This window comes from Rhinolophus ferrumequinum, chromosome 22 (genome assembly GCF_004115265.2).
Source record: "Rhinolophus ferrumequinum isolate MPI-CBG mRhiFer1 chromosome 22, mRhiFer1_v1.p, whole genome shotgun sequence".
In the NCBI taxonomy this organism is placed as follows: domain Eukaryota; kingdom Metazoa; phylum Chordata; class Mammalia; order Chiroptera; family Rhinolophidae; genus Rhinolophus; species Rhinolophus ferrumequinum.
In genome coordinates, this window is record NC_046305.1 from 42495385 (window position 1) to 42517025 (window position 21641).

Below are 21641 nucleotides of genomic sequence, written 5' to 3' on the forward strand. Positions count from 1 at the left end.
AGGGAAAAGGAAACTGTGGCAGCAACCTGCCACAAAGCAACCTGCCCAAAAGGTGAAGCAACCTGCCCAAAGTCACTGAGTGATGACTCCAGGACTTGAAGGAAGTCTTTGAGACTCCAGGACACACAGCCGGGCCCCGACACCACACTGCTCACGTAGAATGAGTAGCCCTTGAACTTCACTTCCCTCTTTGGGGTCTTCTTCTGACCTCTGTTCCATCTGATTGGCCTCCCCCCATTAAAGCCTGATCTAAGTGTGAACCACAATCAAAAAGGAATGAACGAGAGAAGGAAATAAAACGAGTTGTTCAGGAGCGTGGGGTGTGGCCTCTGCCCCAGACAGCTCTCTCTTGGTTTGGCGGTCCTGTGTGAGAAACGCACACAGACCCAATTCCTAGCTCCGACACTTGCTAGCTGGGTGAACTTGGGTGAGTTATTTAAACTCTCTGAGCCTCAGTTTCCTAATCTGTTGAGTGGGACAGCAAAACTAGTTCCCAGGGTGGTAAGGATTAAACGTTATAAAGAGTAGTCAGCCAACTAGCTTAACCTAGGTGTTTAATCATGATTAACTCGCTTTCTAGCCCTATAGCAGTCACCATTTCTTATTTTTGGCCACAGAAGAACAGCTGGAAAGCCCCTTGATTCCCCCCTGGCCCCTCCGGGTAGGTCAAACCCCCAAACCACTCCTTTCCCCTTTAGTCCGTCTCCTGATTGGGGTCCATGCCTTCAGCAGAGGGAAGGACTGGTGACTGCCACAGAGTGACCTGCACCTGCGCCACATACAGAATCTGTTGGTTCCTGTGGTCTGTGACGACAGTCATTGAAAAGAGGGGTTTATGAGAGTGCGCCTACACCCACCCCACCCAGGCACCACAGGTGCAGGAGGGAGGGTCTCTTAGTTCTTCCCACCACAATTCATATACACAGAAAACTACACGAGCTCCCTTCCCAGGTGTCACTCCCAGAGGACCAGCGCTCCTTCCTTGCATGACTGCCACCTCTGCTGATGCTTGCTCCCCCAACCAACCCACTCACCCACTGCTCTGTGGCAGCACCACCCCCTCTAGCCCACAGGAAGCAGGGCAGGGACGCGTGGAATACAAGCCCAGGCCCTGGGCTGACAGCTTTCCATAAGTCCTTTGATTTAATCGTTGCAACCACCCTGTGGGAAGCAAGCCATTATCTCCATCTTACAGTTGACGATATTGAAGCTCAAAGAGGACAAGTTGCTGTCCAGGGTAATTTAGTGGCGAGGCTGGGATGGAACTCAAGACTGGCTGACTCCACAAATCACCATGGCATTCTGCTGCCCGCTTCCACTGCTGGGGGTCAGGCCTCGGGGCTCAATTCCTGGTCTGAGGAACATGGGTTCAGCCAAACAGGGCTCGCAGATGCTTACCCACACATCTGGGGAGGTTGTCCAACTTGACGGGAGGTCTGTTTTAGAAGGGGTTGTGCTGGTGGTAATGAACTATTCACACCAAGGGAGTCGGGGCAGTGGTGCAAGGTTCTTCCCTGTGCCGCTTCCTGAAGCAGCTCAGCTGATGTGTCTCACATCTGCAGGGCCCAGGGCCAAGCGTCCCTCACCCCGGCACAGGGCGGACAAGGCAGAGCATCTGACCAGGGTTGCAGTCTGGGTTTTTGCCTCGGCATGCAGGGCCGTGTGACCCAAGGTCTCTCACTTGACCTTTTTGTGTCGCAATTTACTCGTAAAATAGGAAAGATAGCATTGCCCCCTATCTGCCCCTTGCTTCACAGTGTTTGGAGAGAGAGAGGAAGGAGGGAAGGAAAGAAAGAAGGAAGGAAACGAACATTCATTATTTGTATGTATTAAAATCTCATTTGTTAGGATCGGAGAGGAGAAAATGTGTGAACGTGCTTGGAGAAGCAAAAACCTGGTCAGCGTGGAAGAGTACACTGTTCTTGTGATTGTCATCGCTGCCAGTGTGCATCGTGACTAATGTCTGAGGGTCCCCTGGAAATGAAATGAGCAGCCGTTCCAGCCCCCTACTTACCTCAAGGCTGCCTCCTCCAAGAAGCCTTCTGAGATTAACTCCAGCTGCCTCTGAGGAACTCCTGTGCAGAGGCCTGGGCCTTGGTCCTGTCCTGAACTAGCTGCTACACTCTCATCCCACTCTACTGCGAATCTTGGCCAGACAAAAGACTATTTTAAGGAATGGCTAAAGAGGGGAGATCCTCCCTCCCCTCTTGGAGCTGCTGCTCTGTGTCAGACACTGTGCTGGGTGTCTCACCATCAGACCCCTGATATTAACACCCAAAGGCAGAATAGTGTGGTTCAAGTACAACTGATGCCAGGTCTAGGGCCTAATTCCAGGCTTGCCATGTTTTAGCTCTGTGACTCAGTTCCTCGCCTATAAATGTTGTTGTGTGCCTGGAATATAAAGCACTTAGAACGGTGCCTGTCCCAAAGCAAACACTAAGTGTCAGCTGTCAGCAGGTCATCCTCTCAGCGTTGCCACCATGGTCTTCTCTATTAGGAATGGAAGTGGGAGAGGTTTAGGATGAGCTGTGACAATCCATAGCTTTTGTGTTCCAGGCCATATCCCCGGGACCACCTGAAGCATTGGTGGCTCACTCAGGTTTCCCAGGGTGGTCTGGATGTGCGTGGAGGCCCCCTCCTCCCATCTGTAAGAGGGACAATTCCTGCTCTACACCAACCCTTCAGCCGGCTCCATCTGTACGGAGCCCCCACTGGTCCACAGATGTAACCAGCTCAGTCCCACAAGCCAGCTGGCCTGGGTCAGATCAAAGACTGGAGCAAAGGCTGCTCGACCCAGCACCTCGGGCCTGTGCTGGGCCCAGGGCTGGGCCCTGGGTGCTCTGTCTTCAGCCCAGGTCTCTCCCTGGAGCCACAGACTCATCAACCCCACTTCCTAGGCCTGCTTCGCCCTCACGTCCCCCTTGTTGGGAGAGACGCCACCTCTCACCCTGCTGCCCAAAGTAGAAACCTGGGAGACTTTATCAGCTCTTGTACCCCTGACATCCGACAAATCCAGTCCCTCACTTGGCCTTGACATCTGTTCCGCTTCTCTGATTCCCTGTCCTGCCCCTGCTACCCTGGTTTAAGCCACCAGAGGGCATGGTCTGCTGCAACCTTTCCGGGTCCCGGGCTTTCAGACTAGCTGTTCCCTCACCTCGTCTCCCCTCAGTTGCTGTAGTGGTCCTTCTAAAGCGTCACTTATCTTTGAGGTCCTCATGGACTCCCTATTGCTATGATACAACCTACGTGTCCTAAAAGGCATACAAAGCCCTTCACAATCGGTTATTTCCTAGAGGTCTATACCGGCGTCAAACTAAACTGCTTCGAAGGCTCTAACTGGTTGAAAACAGATGGACTGGGTTAAGACCTGAACTCCGACAGGTCTAGGCTTGAGTCCTGGCTCTGCTCCTCCCCACTCATGTGACCTCATGTGGCTGCTTTGTTTGGGCCCGATGGTTACTATAATCCCATGTCCTTCTCCTCTCCCCTTTACTGTCTTTGGTCTATAGAGAAGGGGAACAGAGCAAATGAGAAGCAACTTGACATCAGGGAAAGAACACTGGCCTGGCAGTGCCAGCCCTAGTTCTGCCACGATCTAGGTGACCTTTGGGTGTGTGACCTTGGGTAAGTTACTTCCCCTCTTTGGGCCTCAATTTCCACATCTGTAAAATGGGAAAGCTGGACTACATGATATATATGACCCCTTCTTGTTTCTGACTAGTTCTTCGACTTCACCCTGGTTAGTGAACCAGACCATTAGTATCTAAAGGGCTCCTATTGTAACTATCTTACTGAGAGGACATGGAGGCTCAGAGAGGTCATGTGACCTGCTCTAGGAAGTGGCAGAGCTGGGATTCAAGCCCAGGCCTCTTTGATCCCCAAGTCTGCAGTTGCCCCGTCACGTCTCACTGTTTAAAAAGGGAGGAAGGAATTTTGAAGATGCCAAGTCACTTTAAAGATGAGTCCTGAAAAAATTCAAACCAGTGCAAACCTGACACTCAGTGCATCTTAACGATGTTCTGAATCCAAGAAGGGTCATTACAAGGAGAACTCAGGAAGTCTTTCATGCTGAGGCCTACAGAGAGACAAATGGGCTAAAAAATCTGCAGGGAGAGGGTGCAGTTAGGCATGGGGGAAATGACAGATTATGGGACATTTGATGGGCTAAGGGACCCAAAGAGGACCTTTCAGAACAGGCAGAGGCCTGATGGACACATACCACTTACGGTAGGTTTGTCCTTCCCCAGCATGCTAAGAAAACAGAAGTAGGTGAGTGAAAGATTGGATAGAAAAATACCAGATAACAAATTTGTGTTTCTTGGCTGGAATGAGCCCTGGTCTGGAGAGGCAGCAGGACCTTGTCCAGGGAACTCAGATCTGGGGTTCTGGATGACTCAGCCTCTGACTGCCTTTGAAAAAGAGGAAAGGAAAGATAGAAGATGGAGGAGACGGCACTATCTTGGCAACTTTCTCGTGTTGCAGAGCCAAGATGCACCTGGAAAAGTGAAACAATCTAGGAATGGACAAGGGCCTCGGGGCATGAGGGATGGCCAGGCGGATGGAAGGGGAGTGGAAGGGATGTTTTCCGCCCCCACACTCGGAGCCCAATGGGCCTGCCTGCTTTTCACCTGAAATTCCAAGATCATCCAACAGTGCCACCCAGTGGCCATGTAAGGGGGTACAGGGAGGTGCTCAGGGCAGCTGAAACTAGATGGGAGAGGAAAAGTACCAGCCACTCAGAAAAAGGGAAAATTCTTGAGCTTCTACCTGCTTAAGGATGTGATGCAGGACTCTCCACAGGTCTCTGGGATAGGTAGAGCTGTTTTGTAAGAGCTGTTTTTGTAAGCTGCCCACCCCAAAGACTCCCTCTCTTCCCTGAACTCTGGCTTTTCAAATCTACTGGGTTAAGCCAAGGCTTCCTTAATTCGTGGATCCCCTGTGTGTGGACCTGAAGAGGCAGCTGTGTGTCTGCAGACCCTCCCCCGGCCTCCCTGTCTGGGATGATGAGGGCAGAGGATGCAGCTGCCAGTTGGCCCTCCCTCTGAGTTCATCTGGTCATGGTCAAGATCGTGGTTGTTGTCAGGTCAGCTCGGAGGGGTCTGGGGGCAGCAGTGGAGGGGGCTGGACCCTCCACTTCAGTTTTACAAAGCACTGAAAAACACTTCCCTCCCTTCCAGCTGCACCCTCTCTGAGGTCCATGCTATTTCAGAAAATAAGTAGAAATTCTTCCTCTAAGAAAGATGGGACCCCAGAGCGAGATCATAAAGAAGGTGTCAGCATGGTTCTTAAGAAAATCACCGTAGAACCTGGACACGAAGATCTAATTGAAACTCTTCTCTTCAGGCATATAAGATAAGGATAATACCTAACAGAGGTGGGTATATTTTCCCATTCTACAAATAAAGAACCCAAAGCTTGGTGAGGTCGAGTTACTTGCCAGCTGCGCGTAGCCAGCAGCCAGATGCCAGAGGCAGTAACTGAACTTCGGGCTGTGTGACTCGCCAGCCCTAGCGTACACCAGGCATGAGCCAAGCGCCATGGAGGATACCGGAGCTTGGCAGACAGGAGCCGCTCAACAAACACCGCTAATTAAATCAGTAGATCCTTCACTGGAGCGGAAAGCAGAGCTGTCAGCAATGGACTCTAACCCAAGGCAGAATGAATTGGCTTAAGCTGGGAAAGAAAGTACAAAAGTGCCGAAGGAAAGGAAACCTTTCATAAAAGATGGAGCATTTGACAGGCGTCTTTAAGGAAAATGTCCAAAGACCCTGAAAGTGATGTTGAGACAAGAGCTGAGCTATCTGTTCAGAAAATCTGCATGCCTCCTCCTTCTTTCCTTCTTTCTTTCTTTCCTTCCTTCCTTCCTTCCTTCCTTCCTTCCTTCCTTCCTTCCTTCCTTCCTTCCTTCCTCCCTCCCTCCCTCCCTTCCTTCCTTCCTTCTTTCCCGTCTTCCAGAAAGGATCTTGGAACAGCCTGTTTCAAATAGCAATCCCCATCGCTCTGCACTTCATCATGCTGTATTTCTCGTCAGAGCATTTATTGCTACCTGTCAATTTACTAGAGGCATGTTTGTTTGTTGTCTTAGTCCTCTTCCACTAAATTGCAAGTCCCAGAATTTTGCTCTTTCCTGTATTCCCAGTGCCTAGAGTGCCTTGGTTGCTCAATACATATTTGTGAAATAAATGCCTAAATGGATGAGTGAATTCCCGGAAAAAGGGACAGCAGGGACAGAGCACAGAAGCACCTGTCTCAGGAACACCGAGTCATACAGTAAAACTGGAGCTAGCAGCATGGAAAGACACAGTAAGACAGGACAGGTCACTGGGAAAAAGGCCTTGAATGTCAGGCTGAGCAGTTTGATTTATTTTGTCCTGGAGACAAGAAGGAATCACTGAGGATTGTGCGTAGGAGAGTGACAGGGCCCAACTTGGTTTTAGAAAGAGAACTTAGGAATGTAATGCCATTTGTAATGAACTTTGTAATGAAAACTTCGTATTAATGGGTGTTCTCGAGAGCAGAGGCCGGAAACTAGTAAGGAGAAGGTTGCTTCTCTTGAGAGAAGACAGGGAGGAAGGGGTGAAGCAGTGAAAGGAAAGCGGAAAACTCCAACAGGGAATCATTTTGGGGGTGGGGGTGGGGAATAGGATTCAGTGGGCAGTGAGGTGGGAGAGGGAGAGGGAGTTGGCGCCTTTGGCCAAGCGAGGGGCTCAGAGGAGCAGCGTGTCATGTGCACCTGTTCGTGTCTGTGTTGTGTTGTGTGTTAGCTCCCAATGGTGTTGGGGGACGGTGCTCATGCAGGGGCCGGTCTGGCAGACATGGGGGCTTGTGGGGCTGCTGTGCCAGGCCTGTCCACGGTCCACTAGGCAGGCTGCAATGCTGGTCTGGTGTTCAGGAAAGAGGCCAGGGGTTGGGGATGGAGAGTGGATAGTTATCATCATGGAGAGGTATTTGAAGCCACCAGGGAGAACAAGACCCTCCAGAATGAGAGCATAGAAGAAGGGAGGCGAGAAGAGGGCAGAAGTCTTTAGAACCCCCACACTATGGGGAAAGGAAGGGAGAGGAGAGGGACAGCCAGTGCATCCATGCTCACGGGGCAGGAGGAGGCCTGAGAACAGCGCTCCAGACAGCTGCCTCCGGGCCAGGGTCTCACTGGCGCCCTCACCTCCTCCGTTGACAGGACTTGCCATCCCATCTGCGGCCCACGGCCCTCCTCCTGCTTTCCACACAGAAGCACAGGACATGGCAGGGTCTGATACCACGGGGTCCCCATTCGGGGTCAATGTTGGTACTATATCGGGGTCAGGACTTCTACTTCAGGCAGGAAGACATAATTTATTGGTGGCATCTGTAGAGCTAAAAATAATACTTCTAAAAATAGCAAAGTCTCATTAGAGTTTTATCCAAAGCAGCCTTGTCCTTCCCATTCATCTGTTTGGAAGAGAGGACTGTAGTCCAGAGATAAGACCCAATATCCAGACTTGGGCCCGAGGGAGGGGAAGCCAGGGCAGTTTTGAGCAAGGTTTGCGAGGTGGAGAAACCTGAGCTGGCAGAGGCCAGGAGAGGCAGTGTCGGGCACTGCAGCTGCAAGGAGATGTGGCAGCTGCCTCCCTACTGGGGCTCCCTGACGGGCAGGGGAGATAGACTTGCAGGTGTCGGGTGATGGATTCTAAGATGCCATGGGAGCCAGGCTCACTCTACTGGGTGGCTGCAGGGGTGGGGGCACAGGGAGGACGCAGGACTCGGCCCTCCCTGGTAGGAGCGCACTGCTCCCCGCTGTGGTGCTCAGGCTCCCGGAATCTCACACTCCCACAGTAGGAAGGGCCCAGCCACATGAGAGCGACCTGCAAGCTTGTGATAAAAGATGGTTTTCCTCTTCTAATTCTTCTCTGGAGAGTCTGAGGAGCCCAGAATCCCAACCTCCTCTCTGCCTTGGCCATTCAGTTGAGGTGTGGCCATGGAAGATTATGGATGCCTTCTGTCCTTTTGTTTGGAATCATTACTCTGGGTGGGCTCTCCTTTTGGGAAGTCGGGGGAGGGAGGTGTGGCCCTCTGATGAGAAAGAGACCCAAGAGGGTAATGAAAGAAACTTAAGGAGAGGGTGAAAAGGCTAGAGAGCCCTACACAGGCATACTTAACATCGCAACTTAGACTGCTCATAGCAGCTCAAACTTGGCTTGTCCAAGATGGAATTCTCCTTTGCTCCCAGGCCCCAAAACTGACCCTCACCCATGTCTTTAAGTGGCACCCCTCTCACCTAATTGCTCAGGCCCGAACCCTGGAGACAGCCTTTGACTAACCGATCATCAAATCCTATTGTCTCTACCCCCAAATGTATTCTGAATCTGATGTCTTATCTTCCCCAAGAAGCAATCCCGCCAGACATGCTTATGTCTCACCTGGGCATCCAGCGGGTCTCCCATTTCTACCCATGCCCCCATGCAGAAACCAGAGCGATTTGCTAACAACGTACATCCAATGGTTGTTTGCTGCCCTTAGAATTAAACTCACAGTCCTGCTGTGGCCCGGAAGGCTCTGTGCCATCTGTGCCTTGATACCTGTCTGACCTCATTTCCAATCATCCTCCCACCTTCACTCGGCCGGGCCAGCTGCTTTCTTGCCGATCCTCAAACCCAGCATGCACATCCCTGTGGGAGGGTCTGCGCGTCCACTGTCCCCACACCCTGGAAGACTCTTTCCCCAAATGTTCTCATGATTCGCTCCCTCCCTTTATGGGGTTCCTGCTTAGATATGACTTCCTACGAGATGGTCGGCATATATTGGGGGAATGAATGATAATAGCTCCATTAACCCTGTGCCCAGCACATAGGAAGCACCTAATAACCAGCATGTAGAAATAGCCTGGCCTAAGCTTTCTTGTCTTGGCTATAAAATCTGCTCCCAGCCCCAGACTTCCTTCCCACTGACCCTGCACAGAAGATGGAAATAGCTCTGCAGAAAGGGTCAGATGCATATGCTGCCCTTGGCCACCAGAGGGCGCCAGACGCACTGGCTCCTGCACACTGCGGTACAAGCTGGGAGGCTCCAGCCATCCTCCCCCAAAGCAGCACGCGAGAGAGACCATGTTTCCCCGAATTAAGACCTCGCCGGACAATCAGCTCTAATGCGATTTTTGGAACAAAAATTAATAAAAGACCCGGTGTTGTATTATATTATACCCGGTCTTATAGTAAAATAAGACCAGGTCTTATATTAATTTTTGCTCCAAAAGACGCATTAGAGCTGATTGTCCGGCTAGGTCTTATTTTCGGGGACATGGTAGTAGGAACTGGATATCCGCAGGCCAAGGTTTCTGAACCAGCACCTGGCTCCCAGCATGTTTGCTAACCCTGGTCCTAGGGGCTTTTAAAGGAATGGCAAGTAAAAAAAATGAAGGTGAAAAATGGTTTTTCCCCCATTTGTCAGGCTCCAAACCCCAGTCACCTGAGGTCAGGTGTCTGACAACAATCCCTCAACCCCATTCTCCAAATACCCGAATGCAGAAGGTGGAGCTTTAGTGAGGTTAAGTAACACAAGCCCCTCTGAGCAACCCCCCTCCAGGAACAGTGTTCCCAGCCTCTCCGGGCTGACCTGGGCCTGCTCTGCTTCTAGGAGGCCATTGTCTCATGTACACACCTCCTACAACAAATGCAGCTGTGAGCTGTGCTTGTGTGAGCTTCCTGAGAGCAGAAGGAAAGAGAGAGAGAGAGAGAGAGAGAGAGAGATGAGGCACGAATTGGTGAGTTCCCAGGGCCAGGAGGCTCCTCCCAGACTTCTCAGCCCCTAGGCCAAGTGGGACCCCTCCAGCATCCAGACTCAGCCCCTGTCCTCCCACATCCCTGTTTCTCCTCCAGGTGAGTCCTGTGCAGGCAGCTCAGCCCGGCAGGCCCGCAGGGCTGGACATCGCCTTCGAGGCCCTGGGAGAAGCCAGCCTGCTGAGAAGTCACCACCCCTCACCCCAGCCGGATCCCAGGTCCTTCTGTTGTGGTCTGGCCCACTGGCGTGACTGCTGCTACGTCCTCCTGATGGAAGCAAGCTCTGTCTCCCTGGCTTGGCTGCCCACGGTCTTGCCTGTGTTTCCTGCTGCCCCTTCTCAGGGGCTCAACACCGTGCCACTAAGACCAGGCTGTCATTTGGCAGAGGGCCAGAGGGCGGACTGAGCAGGGCAGGGCAGGGCAGGGCAGGACAGGGAGTGAGATGGGAAACTGCTGGTCTAGCCAACAGATGTCCTGGGGTAAGGACGTGGTGGGGGGTGAGTGCGCGGATCAGATGACAGCAGCATCTGAAGTGTTGCGGTCACTCTCCCAGGTGTCCTGTCTTCCACACAGCTCCTGCTGCTGGTCATTCCCACTGACAATTCTTTTAAAATTATCCTCCTCACCACCCCCAGGTGCCCCATGGGTGGGGTCATTGTGCCTACAAGACAAACTGCTTTTATTATGTCACCACGAGTGTGTCCACCCACTGTTAACCATGGGAACATTGCTAATGGCTTGCATAGCTTCTGGCTGCAGGAGAGGCTGTGCACCGCCTCACTGAAGTGTGAGAATTCAGCCCCAAGGAAAGCTCGTGGACATTCTGTGTTGCTTGGGCAGCCTTGTTACAAGTAAAGGTGTGACTTTTCCTCGGGCTTTTTGAAATTCTAAAATAACTAGAGCACGTTACTATTACCCCCTTGGACACCAGTCTCTGGAGATTTCTGACAGTGAACACTGGCTTTGGCACCCTGACTTATTTTGTCCTGCCCAGGCCCACTCTTTAGCACACTGTTCTTTGCTGGGTGAATAAGGGTTTGTCAGCTAATTATTTTTACAAGTTTTCATAAGAAATGGATTCGTGGGCTGATTTTTAACCATAGCGTTCCCAGATAGCATAATGCTTTAACCCAGTTAAATTCAGGTGTCTGTGGATGTAGCATGGTTGTAACTCCATTAAAAACAACAACTGGTAGGATTTCCAGCTTTGGCAGGGTGAAGACGTTGACAAATCCTCTCATCCAAAAATAATGTTAAAACTGGACGAAATTGTCAGAAACAACTATTTCATGGCACTGGAAATTCACCAAGTACAAATAACACATTGAGAAATGTTTATTCGTAAGAAAAACTGTTGGGTGGCTGGTTAGCTCAGTTGTTTAGAGCCTGGTGCTAATAACACCAAGGTTGCCGGTTCGATTCCCGCATGGGCCACAGGACAGCTGCACCCTCCTTAAACAAACAAACAAACAAAAAACGATGAACTTCTGGTGGGTTTCTTGTCAGGGCTCTCCTCACCTCCAAGCTTGAGGGAGGCAGCATTACTAGAGTGTGGCCGGCTATGAAAACCAGCAGTTCACCGCTGAGAAGTGAACAGTTCTGCGTGGTAAAAAAAAAAAAAAAAAAAAAAAAAAAGAAATTCAAAGGACAAATGACAAATTAGGGAAAATATTTGCAACTCATAATCCAGACAAAGGGCTAATCTCCTTCATATATAAAGAGCTGAGAGACATCAATAAAGAAAAAGGGAAGCAACACAACAGAAAAATGGACCATGAAGAATCAGTACACAGACGAAAAATGCAGATGTCCCTGACCATGTGAAAAAAAATACACTCCCTCACTCATAACAAAGAGAACTGCTCAGTAGGGCCACACTGACACATCATTGTTTTCAACCTATCAATTTGGCAAAAATTCAAAAGTTTGACCGCACACTGTGTTTCAAACCTCTGGAAAAACAGGCACCCTCATTCACACATTGTCCGTGGCAGTGTTGATTGGTTCGACTCCCATGGAGAGCAACTTGCCAATAGTTTTAAAAATTACAAATGCGTTTACCCTTTGACCTAGCATCCCATTCCTAGGAATTCATCCTATGGATATACCTGAGTACATGAAAACGACACACACAAGGTCATTCGTTGCAGAATGATCTGTAATAGCAAAAGGGTGGACAGAGCCCAAGTGTCCATCACACGGGGATTGGTAAAATAAACTATGGTATATCCACATGTGGAATACTATGCTGCTGGAAAAAGTGATTACGTAACTCTATGTTTAGATAGAGAAACAGGAGCTCTTTATATATTGTAAAGTGAAAAAAAAAAAAGCCAGGTGAAAACAGTACATTTAGTATGCTACCTTTTGAGTACAAATGTCAGGAGAATAAAAAAATTCACATTTGTATGTGTGCATAAAGAAATACTGGAAGGATTCACAAGAAGTTAATCTCACTGGTTTCCTATAGGGGTTATAGAATAAAGTGGTCAGGGCAGAGTGAGAATGAGACATCTCAACATGTATCTGTTTTTATTTATCATTTTGATTGAAATATTACGATCCAAAACAAACAGCAAAAAACTATTTATTTATTTATTTATTTATTTTTAAGATTGTATTGTGGAAGGGGAACAGGATTTATTGGGGAACAGTGTGTACTTCCAGGATTTTTTCCAAGTTAAGTTGTTGTCCTTTCAATGGTAGTTGTGGAGGGCGGCGTTCAGCTCCAGGTCCAGTTGCCTTTGTTAGTTGCAGGGGGCGCAGCCCACCATCCCTTGCAGGAGTCAAACCGGCAACCTTGTTGTTGAGAGGACGCGCTCCAACCAACTGAGCCATCCGGGAGCTCAGCGCAAAAAACTATTTTTAAAACTCACCATGAGTGGATGTTAAAACATACACACACACAAGCATTTTGAAACATCATCCCAGAGTCCACAGGATCAAGTACAAACTGACTCGTAGGCCTACACTCAGGGGTCCCAGTTTCCCAGCTTTATCTCACTCCTTAGCCCTCCAAGGCCTCCGGCTCCAGAAAACCAGGCTGGTCCTGAGTCCCTGAGAATACCATGTGTTCTGGGACCTGAGTCTTTGTGCTTTCCAAGTCCTCCCATGGAATGCCAAGCCCTCCCCCTTAATCAGTAACACCCAAGGGCCTCTTCCTGCTTCCCCTGTGAAGCTTTCATAATAACCAGAATGTAACAAGGATGATGATGGTGGTGATAACCACTGTTTCCTGAGCATCTACCATGCTGGGCACTGCACTAGGTGCTTTCACGCATCTCCTTGAATCTGTCCAGCAACCATATGAAGGAGGAATGACTGCCATCCCTGTTTCACACAGAGGGAAACTGAAGCCAGAGATGGTGCAGTGCCGTAACCCGAACCTTGGTGTTTGGGGTCACACAGGCCTGGGCTGCACTCCCAACTCAGCTCCTTCCTGGCTCTGTGGTTTTGGAAATCTACGTCATCTACAGAAGCTTTAATTTAATCACCCGTAAAATGGGAATAATAAAAATGCCCACTTCATGGAGGTGGTAAGGATCAAAGGAGACACTGGAAAGGAAACACTGAGCAAAATGCTTAGCGCATAGTAAGTGCTCAGTTAACAGCCAGTCCCAAAGTCCTTACAGTTCCAGATTCTATCCACTAACCCAGGTTGAAGTCTCCCTCCTTTGAAAGGTTAAGCCCTCGCCCCCCAAGCCTCTTGTTTATAGCAACGACAGCACCCCTAATGCCATGTTATCTTTACCCACCTCCACGTGTTGTAACGGATGGAATCAGTTAGCTCACAAGGGCTTCAGAACCAGGACTAGCTCCTGGGCTTCTCTGTATATTCCCTGATTGAACCCAACACTTAGTAGATGCTCAATCAATGTGTACTGATTCAGTGAGTCTGAAGAAAGAACAGAGGGAAGGAAAAGAAAGAAAAAAGGTAGGAGAAAAAAACTAAAATAAAATTAGAGACATTTAAAGGTGAATTTCACTATAGAAAAGGTTCGCAGTGCCAGGCTTGTGTTGTCGAGGCAGAAGTGAGAAACTCCTCTGAGGTGGCTAGGAAGTGAAATGGCAAGGATAGAAATGGGAAAGACGGTATTGAAAGTAGTCAGACGTTGAGGCAAACATTTATATTTAGAGAGACCGCTCTTGGGCAATGTTGAGTTTCCCCTTTTCTTGAATTCAGTTAGATGCGGATGATTGAGACGGGATTTTTTTTTTTTTTTTTTTTTAAACCACAGTTAGTTCCCAAGTGCCGTAACCAACGAAGCTTTATTGTTTGGGGGTGATGCTGGTGGTTGAAGGGGCTTTTAACTGATTATAGGCTGACGTGTATACCCTGATGGGAAAGCAGCTGGCAGCGTTAGTGGGCACGGGTCGTACAGAGACCCAAAAGCAATCCCCAACTTTGTCTTCACACTGGCTGCCCTGACTGGGAGCTGGCGTCTCAGTTTTGATCCATAGACTTTTTTTAAAAAGAGAGAAATAGCACAGAGTCTAGGAAAATAGGTGAGCAGCGAAATGCTTTCCCCTTCATACGTGTTCACCCTCTGAAATCCCACCCATCTTTTAAGGTTTGCTGTGAAGAATCCTCCTGGTGGGGAGCGCTGACCTGACTAACCTCCATATTCCTACAGCACTGGTTTCTACTTGGTAACAGGATTCACCCCAAGCTGTTTTGTATGAGAGGGATGAGAAAGAAAGACTGTGTTCAGCCCAATCTGTGAAAATAAAATGAGAGCATCTTATTTATCTCTGCACTGCCTTAGGGGGCCTCATCCAATGCCTCGCACCTGGCACCTGACATATAACAGGTACCCCCAAAATTTCTGTTGGTTGAGCTCTCTCTGTAGAGGACCAGACAAGAAGAGATGACTAAAAAGCATACAGGAGGCCGGATCAAATGTCCCATTGCAGTGTCCCTGTGGCACCCTGGACCGCCCACATTTTATCACCAATCACACAAGAGTCACGTGTACATTTAGACCCATCTCCCCCGTCCGCGGGAGCCGAGATGGATTGGCTTGTGCTCAGATCAGTGCTAACTGATTGTTGAATGAGTGGACATCACTTCCCAATGCTGTTGATTGGCTGGAGCTCAACAGAGCCAATTCGTCTGGGAGGCATGACCTTGCCCTTCAAACTCAGGAACAAGTCCTTGGCTGTCGGACCTCACATGCTTTCCTCAAACTCACATTAGCTTCTGTTGCTCTCCCAGGCCCGGTCCCTGAGGAGCTCCAAGGGTAGCTCCCAAACTTGGCTGCACATTGGAATCTCATGGGGGAGTTTTGAAAATTTCTGGTAACCAGTGTATATGTCAGATCAATGAAATCAGAATGTCTGGGATAAGAGCTTAGCATCGCTGATGTTTAAAGATCCCCATGGGATCCCCAAAAGGCAGCCAACTTTTGGAACCACTTGTTTGGGAACCGCCTTTTCACTGTCAATATCGAAAAGTCTCAAGAAACCAGAGAATTAAATGAACAAGGACGTCCGCGTCTCTTGACACAACATAAATGGAGGAACCACAATAGAACATTTGTCAACGAGCCGAGGATCTGGTGTGACGGCTGAGGGTCGATGCTGCTGACACATGCAGATCATCCTGAGGTTCACGTAGGTGCCTCCTCCTCGGCGCCATTGTTCTGTCTTTCCTCTGTGTATTTATTCAATATTTGATGATTTTATTGCCATGTTTTTCTCCTCACTAGACGGCGAGCAACTCAGGAGCAGGAGCCTTGTCTTCGTAAGCACACTGAGTGTCTGACCCATGGTGGATGAGTGACAAATGTTTTGTGACATACAAGTGTTCATTCATTCATTCATTCATTCATTCATTCATTCATTCATTTGTGCATCTATTCAGCAGAGGAAGACGATGACTGACAGAGAGGCATAGAATTGGCAGGGAAGAGGAATTACTTAGGAAGAAAGGACAGAGACTAGATCCCCGGAGGAGACAGAATCAAAAGTGGGGGAGTAAAAGCTGACGACGAAAAGAAAAGAGTATTCATTTGTGTAATGCAGTGGGCTCAAAAGTTAGTTAACATCTGCAAGTACTCTGTACTTTTTCTCCTTTTCAGGGTATTAATCACAATTAAAATCAATGAATTATTATGGCGTTACTTGCATAATGACTCTTTTCTCTCAAGGCAGTTAGCTCTAGAAAGGCAGGTCCTACCCGTGGCGTTCACTTCCACACCCCCAGTGTCTGACACAATATGACACACACTGGCGCTCAGTAAATACTTACCAGTGACTCAGTGGGTTGCTCAGCGTCAGTTCCCTCTTTGATTAAAAAAAAATCATAATATACTCATCTCAGGATTGTGATGCGGAAAAATTTAGACACCATATGTGAGCACCTGGTGCATGGTAAGCAATCACAATTGTTCATTCATTACCATTATTAAGAAAAACAACAGACAGTGTCTCCTCTGTGCCAGGCCCTGTGCTAATTGGTGGGCAAAAAGGAACACCTGAAAGTGCGAATAAATTGCACCTTTTAGAAAAAGTAAGGACTTGAGGACCTCAGTGTCATCATCTCCCTCTTCACCCACCAAAGAGCCTCAGCAAAGAGCCTCCAACTTCCACCCACAGCACCCCCTCCCTGACCACACCCGCGGCGAGTCTTGGAACCAAGAATGGTCTTCCCTCCTCTGCCACCAGGTGGCAGCACAAAGCCCGAGGACTGCTGAGCCCAAGGCTGGCCAGGGACATATCAAACCACCACGGTGCACGGTCTCTGTCTGAAGCGCGGGAGAAGCGGGGCGGGAGGGACCCCACCTCTGCCCTCTGGAACTGATGTACTGTTTGGGAGTTATAATCAATGCTTTGGGATTGGCCCCTTCCCTTCCATTCTCAAACCCCAGATTCCAGCTCCTCACCTGCAGGGTCCTTGTTCAAGATCCTTCCCAGAGTACCTTCCTTTCACCTCCCTTCCCTCACGGATCCCATATTGCTTCTAGGGAGCCTCAGAAACCCCTTTCTGGCCCTGAAGCTGCCTCCCCACCAAAGCTCGTCTCCTTACGCCTGGTTACACCTCAACATGGCCTTCAATTCATCTCCTGCTCTCTCTGTCCTTGCTTAGGTCATGCCTTGTGTGTTAAAGCCCACACACATCCACGCTCATGTTTGCTCTCATCCCCTTGGGAACCCAGCTGAACGCTCACCTCTAGGAAGTCTGAACTGGCGCTGGATGGCGGCTCACTGCACCATGTGCCCTAGCAGCACTTCCTTTCTTGGTAAGCGCTCTCTGGGTTTCAGGTTTGGGTCGACCTGCTTGCACTATGCTTTATCAGCAATCTCTGAGCGTTTCCTGTTACCCAGCACGGGAGGTCTTTCTCTGAAAACAGGTCTTTCTCTTAAAAAAAAAAAGAGTCCTTTTTCACTCTGGTGATGTGTGCCCTACATTCATTAAAGCCCTTAATAGTGGGCATATGAATGATGTGTGGGAATGAGAGGGGAGGGTCCCGTGGACAGAAGCTTAAAGTGAAATAATGCAGATTTCCTGTGCCTCCGAGACTCTTTGGGGAACAAATCAGGAAGGAGGACATTATAAAGTCCAAAAGTCTGAGAGAAATTGGGTTTGTATTCTTCTTGTAAAGCCAATGCCTTCGGAAGCTCACTGAGAAGATGCAATCTTCTCATGAACTCATTCATTCAGAGCAACGTGTGGCTCTCAGACCGGCCTGTAGGTACAGGGAACACACAGGTAAGACTCGGTGCCCGTTCTCAAAGCCCTCAAAGCCTCATGGGGACACAGGTTAGTGCACAGCCAATTACGTAGAGCAGGAGAAATGCCAGGAAAGAGGGAACTAAGAGAGGAAGGGGCCGGGGTGTCCGTGGAAAGTTTCTGGACTTGGTGACCGGGAGTTGAGCACGAAAAGGCCAGTGAGAGTTCGTTAGCCACGTGGAGAGTCAGGAAGAGGAGTCAGCCCTGGAGAAAGCATGAAGGGAGACAGCAGGGAAGGCCACGGAACTAAGTCATTCGTCATGACTGGAGCACGGTGTTCAGGAAATTCAAGAGAGGTGCTGGTGGGTCGCAGGGACCAGATCTCACAGTCTGTCTGGAAAGCTCTGCTAAGGCGATTTGGACTTGACTTTGGAGGTAGGGAGCCTGAAAGGATTTTAAGTAGAGGGGTGATATGATCAGGTTTTCCCATTAAGGAAGCTCACTCTGGCTGCAGGGGTGGGCGTGGGGTGTGCGTGGAGTGTGGGATGGACCGGAGGGAGGGCGCAGCAGGTGGGGAGAGCAGATGGGAAGCTGCCGCAGGGTCCAGGCAGAGATGATGTGGGTATGAACTTGGTGGGTGTCCCTGTCACAGACCCCCATCCACTGAATGCCCAAGCACTTGGTGGGCACACAGGCAGCTCCAGGACGGCTCTGCATCACACTCGGTGAAAAGCTGATGCTCTTCCGTCATGGTCGTGATGCCCTCCCAGAAATCTGCTTTTTCTAAAGTGGTTTTCTTGGGCTGAGGGCTCGGCTGCGCCACAGTAACCTTGATGATGAATTACATCCTGAGTCTAGTGAGTGGGACAGACAGGTCCTGTAGCCAAGGGACAAAGCCCAGACCTGCTCTTCATCAGCTAGCACCAGCTGGAATCCCTCGTCACTGGGCTGGCAGCTGGGAGGGATCACTTGGCCACCAGGAAACCTTCTCAGCTGGGACCTTTCTGAGAATCTGTGCCAGAGAAGCTACATCTGTCACCAGTCAGGGGAAGACCCAGCTGCTCGGCTCAGTCCCACACTAGTGGCCACAGGAAGGACCAGGAGGCAGAGTGGGAGGAGAAGATAGGCCACGCTGCTCTTCTCGGTTTCCAGAGCAGCATACTAGATTTGCATTTCCCTATTTCATAAGGGAAGTTGGGCAGTGGGACTAGAATCAAAAGAGGCCCCCACTTTATGGCAGATGGTGAAGCCCACAGCTGTTGAGTGTGGAGGTTTCAGCTGAGCCGTCAGTTATTCCTCTGAATCTCTGGGGTCTCGCCTTTGAACCCCTCACCCTTTGCTTCTGACCCACAAGTGGCTGGCTACAGCCAGACTTTTAGTCTGCACATGGTACGTTTTGGGCAGTGAGCCTCAGGAAGTGTCGGGTGAACCTTAGAGTGGATGTGATAAGTCATGGAAAAATCCCCCAAATATTGGAAGAGAGACACTGAGAAGGAGAGTGAGATTTGTTTCATAATCAGTGAGATCGAGTCTTGGTGCCACGGGCTGGCTTCTCCAAAGGGAAGGTCAGCCAGGGGTGGGCCTGACAGTCATGAGTGCTGGAGGGCTGAGCCTGGAGGAACCCTGCAAGGACTGGGGAGTTATCCAGGACCAAGGTGGGGAAGGCCTGGTGGCTGCGGATGTCACTCCCCATGATAGTGACGCTCACTGTGGAAAATGAGAAGCCCGCCGCCGGGGAGAGGAGCCAGGCTCTCTCCAAATCCTCCGCTGCCAGGAAAGCCAAGGATTCTGGGTTCCACTTTGGATGCGTCTTGGTGGGGCAGGGAGCCGGCCTTACTCTGCACGGCACAGACCAGACATGGAAGGTAAGGCTCAGTTCCAAGCAGTGGATGGACTTTGAGTGTCACATGAGCCGGCGGGTGTGTGCCTGGGGTATCCGGGCCAACGTGGCAAAGCTCCTACAAACCAAGCCAAAGGGCAATGCCTGCAGGGGTTGGGGGTGTTTAGTCTGGAGAAGAGGGCAGAATAGTGTTTTGGAATCCCTGTTGCTTCCGATGGCAGAACGGAGGCCAGTAGATGGAAATAACAGGAAGAAAAATTGCAATTTGCCATTAGACCTGTCTGATTATTTTGAGACAGCAAAGCTCATTGGTTAAGACCCTGTCCTCTATACTAGAGTTACAATGGGCACTGCCATGAGCCTGTGGTTATGAGACCCACTCAGTGTCGGCCTGCACCATGATTTTAAACAAATGCATCGTAATCAATACACATCGAGAGGTTGTGCTTACAAATCTATATTTATAACCTGTCTTGAAACATCTGAAGGTCTGATCACCCAGGTTCATACTCTCTCATGGAACAACGAATGACAGCTGCCTGGGTGACAGCTGCCTCCTTTCAATAAGGCCACTGCTCCCCAGTTCATCACAGGTGCCGCCTCCCTCCCCCTTTCCTATACTTGTGCGGTGTCACTGTGCCCAGGTGCCTGGCCCCGGTGGGGATTATAGTTTGCAACCCTGTTCCAGTTAAGAGCCGACGGTTTGAATCCTGGCTTTGCCACTTCTAAGCTATGGTGATCTTGGACAAATGAGTCTACCTCTCCAAGCCACAGTGTTTTTATCTGAATATGGGACTCATAAGAACACTTACCTGGTTGAAGTAGAGAACGCATGGAAAGTGGGAAGCACAGAGGGGCGACTCTTAGCTGTGGGGAGCTGTCCAGCCGTGGAGGGGACAGTCGCACAAAGCCTGAGGGGCTCCATCACCAACACCGGGTCCGCAGAGGCTGTGTGTCCTGGCAGAAGGCAGGGGCTACAGAGGGGTGTCAGCCACCAAGAATCTCTGAAAAGCGTGGGCCATGCGCCAGTTCTCCTTGCACCCTTCCCAGTGACCAAGTCAAAAGTGTTGGTTTAGGGCTGCCCTTGATGCTCGTTAAAGTCAGATTTGTGGAAATATTGGAAGGGGAAAGAATGTGTCCTCTAGGGCAACTTGCACCCACTTGGGAGGCTGTTGCTTGCTCAGAGTGAGGTGGAGGTTCCAGCGTCAGCTGCCTGAGTGCTGAGAGCGTGCCCCTGCCACTTCCTTTTCTGCATGGTCGCTCTGTGTCCACTGGCAGCGTTTCTTCCCATAGTAGCTGGCATAGGCTCATCAGCCAGCCCTGCAGTCTGGGCAGCCCCTGGAGCAGCCAAACCCATCTCACCCCTTGGTTCTGTAATAGAGCATTTCGGATGTCAGCAATGGCCTGAGCCCTGGGTGGGGCCTTGGATGGTATGGGTGCCAGTCAGGAGGCCTGGACTCCGCCTGATGAGAGAGACTTTGGTGGCTGGCTATCACTGGGACCTGAGACGCGCCCGGGGGGAACAGTGCAGAGCGACCCAGAGATTTGGTTCTAGATCCTCAGCCTCCGTGTATTTGCTGGCTCTGGGAGCTGAGTCTGCTTTAAGTACTTAGGATACTGAGCCAAGAGTGGACACATGCTCACTCTTGGAACTATCAGAGGAGAGAAAACAGGAGCTACAGGCCGTGAGCTCAGCAGTGCAAGGGAAGAAGGTCCTCGTGTACCAGACATACCTGGGCAGAAGATCGGGAGACCAGGTCTAGAGGCCACAGGAAGGCAACCTGTTTGGATCAGAGGATGGTGGCTAACGTGACACAGGTGCCAAGGACTGGCAGGAGAAGTGGGGAGCGTTGAATGAGCTGGGGCCTTCACGCCTTTAATCTGCTTCTCTCACTGCGTCTCCAGTCTGCCTTCTTCTTCCCCTCTCCTTGTTGGCATTCACTGTTGCCCTGACACCTAAATATTGTCACAGCCAGAGAGCAGGTGTCAGTTACCTGCCCATGTGCCTTAGGCTTAGGGGGGGTTTTGTGTGCTTGTATCTTCCTTCTGACCGGCCTGAAGAGAACAGAGAGCAGGGCTCTGAGCCTGGCCCCCTGCAGAATCACTGGGCCAAACCCTGACTTGCAGCCGGACTTACCATGATGTAAGGGCTGAGGCTTTGGTTCCTGTGCTCGAGCTCATTGGTCTTGGGGAAGCTTTTTAGTCTTTGCCTTCGAGGCACCTGTCCCGGGAAGCAGCCCTTCAATCAGCCTTGGCCTTTGCACTGGGCCTCTATGGCTGCTGAGTTATCATCCCAAGCCGTGTCTCATGGCCTCTGACTTGCATCTGGGAAGCTGTTCAGACAGTAGATTCTAAGGGAAATATTAGATCTGAGAAG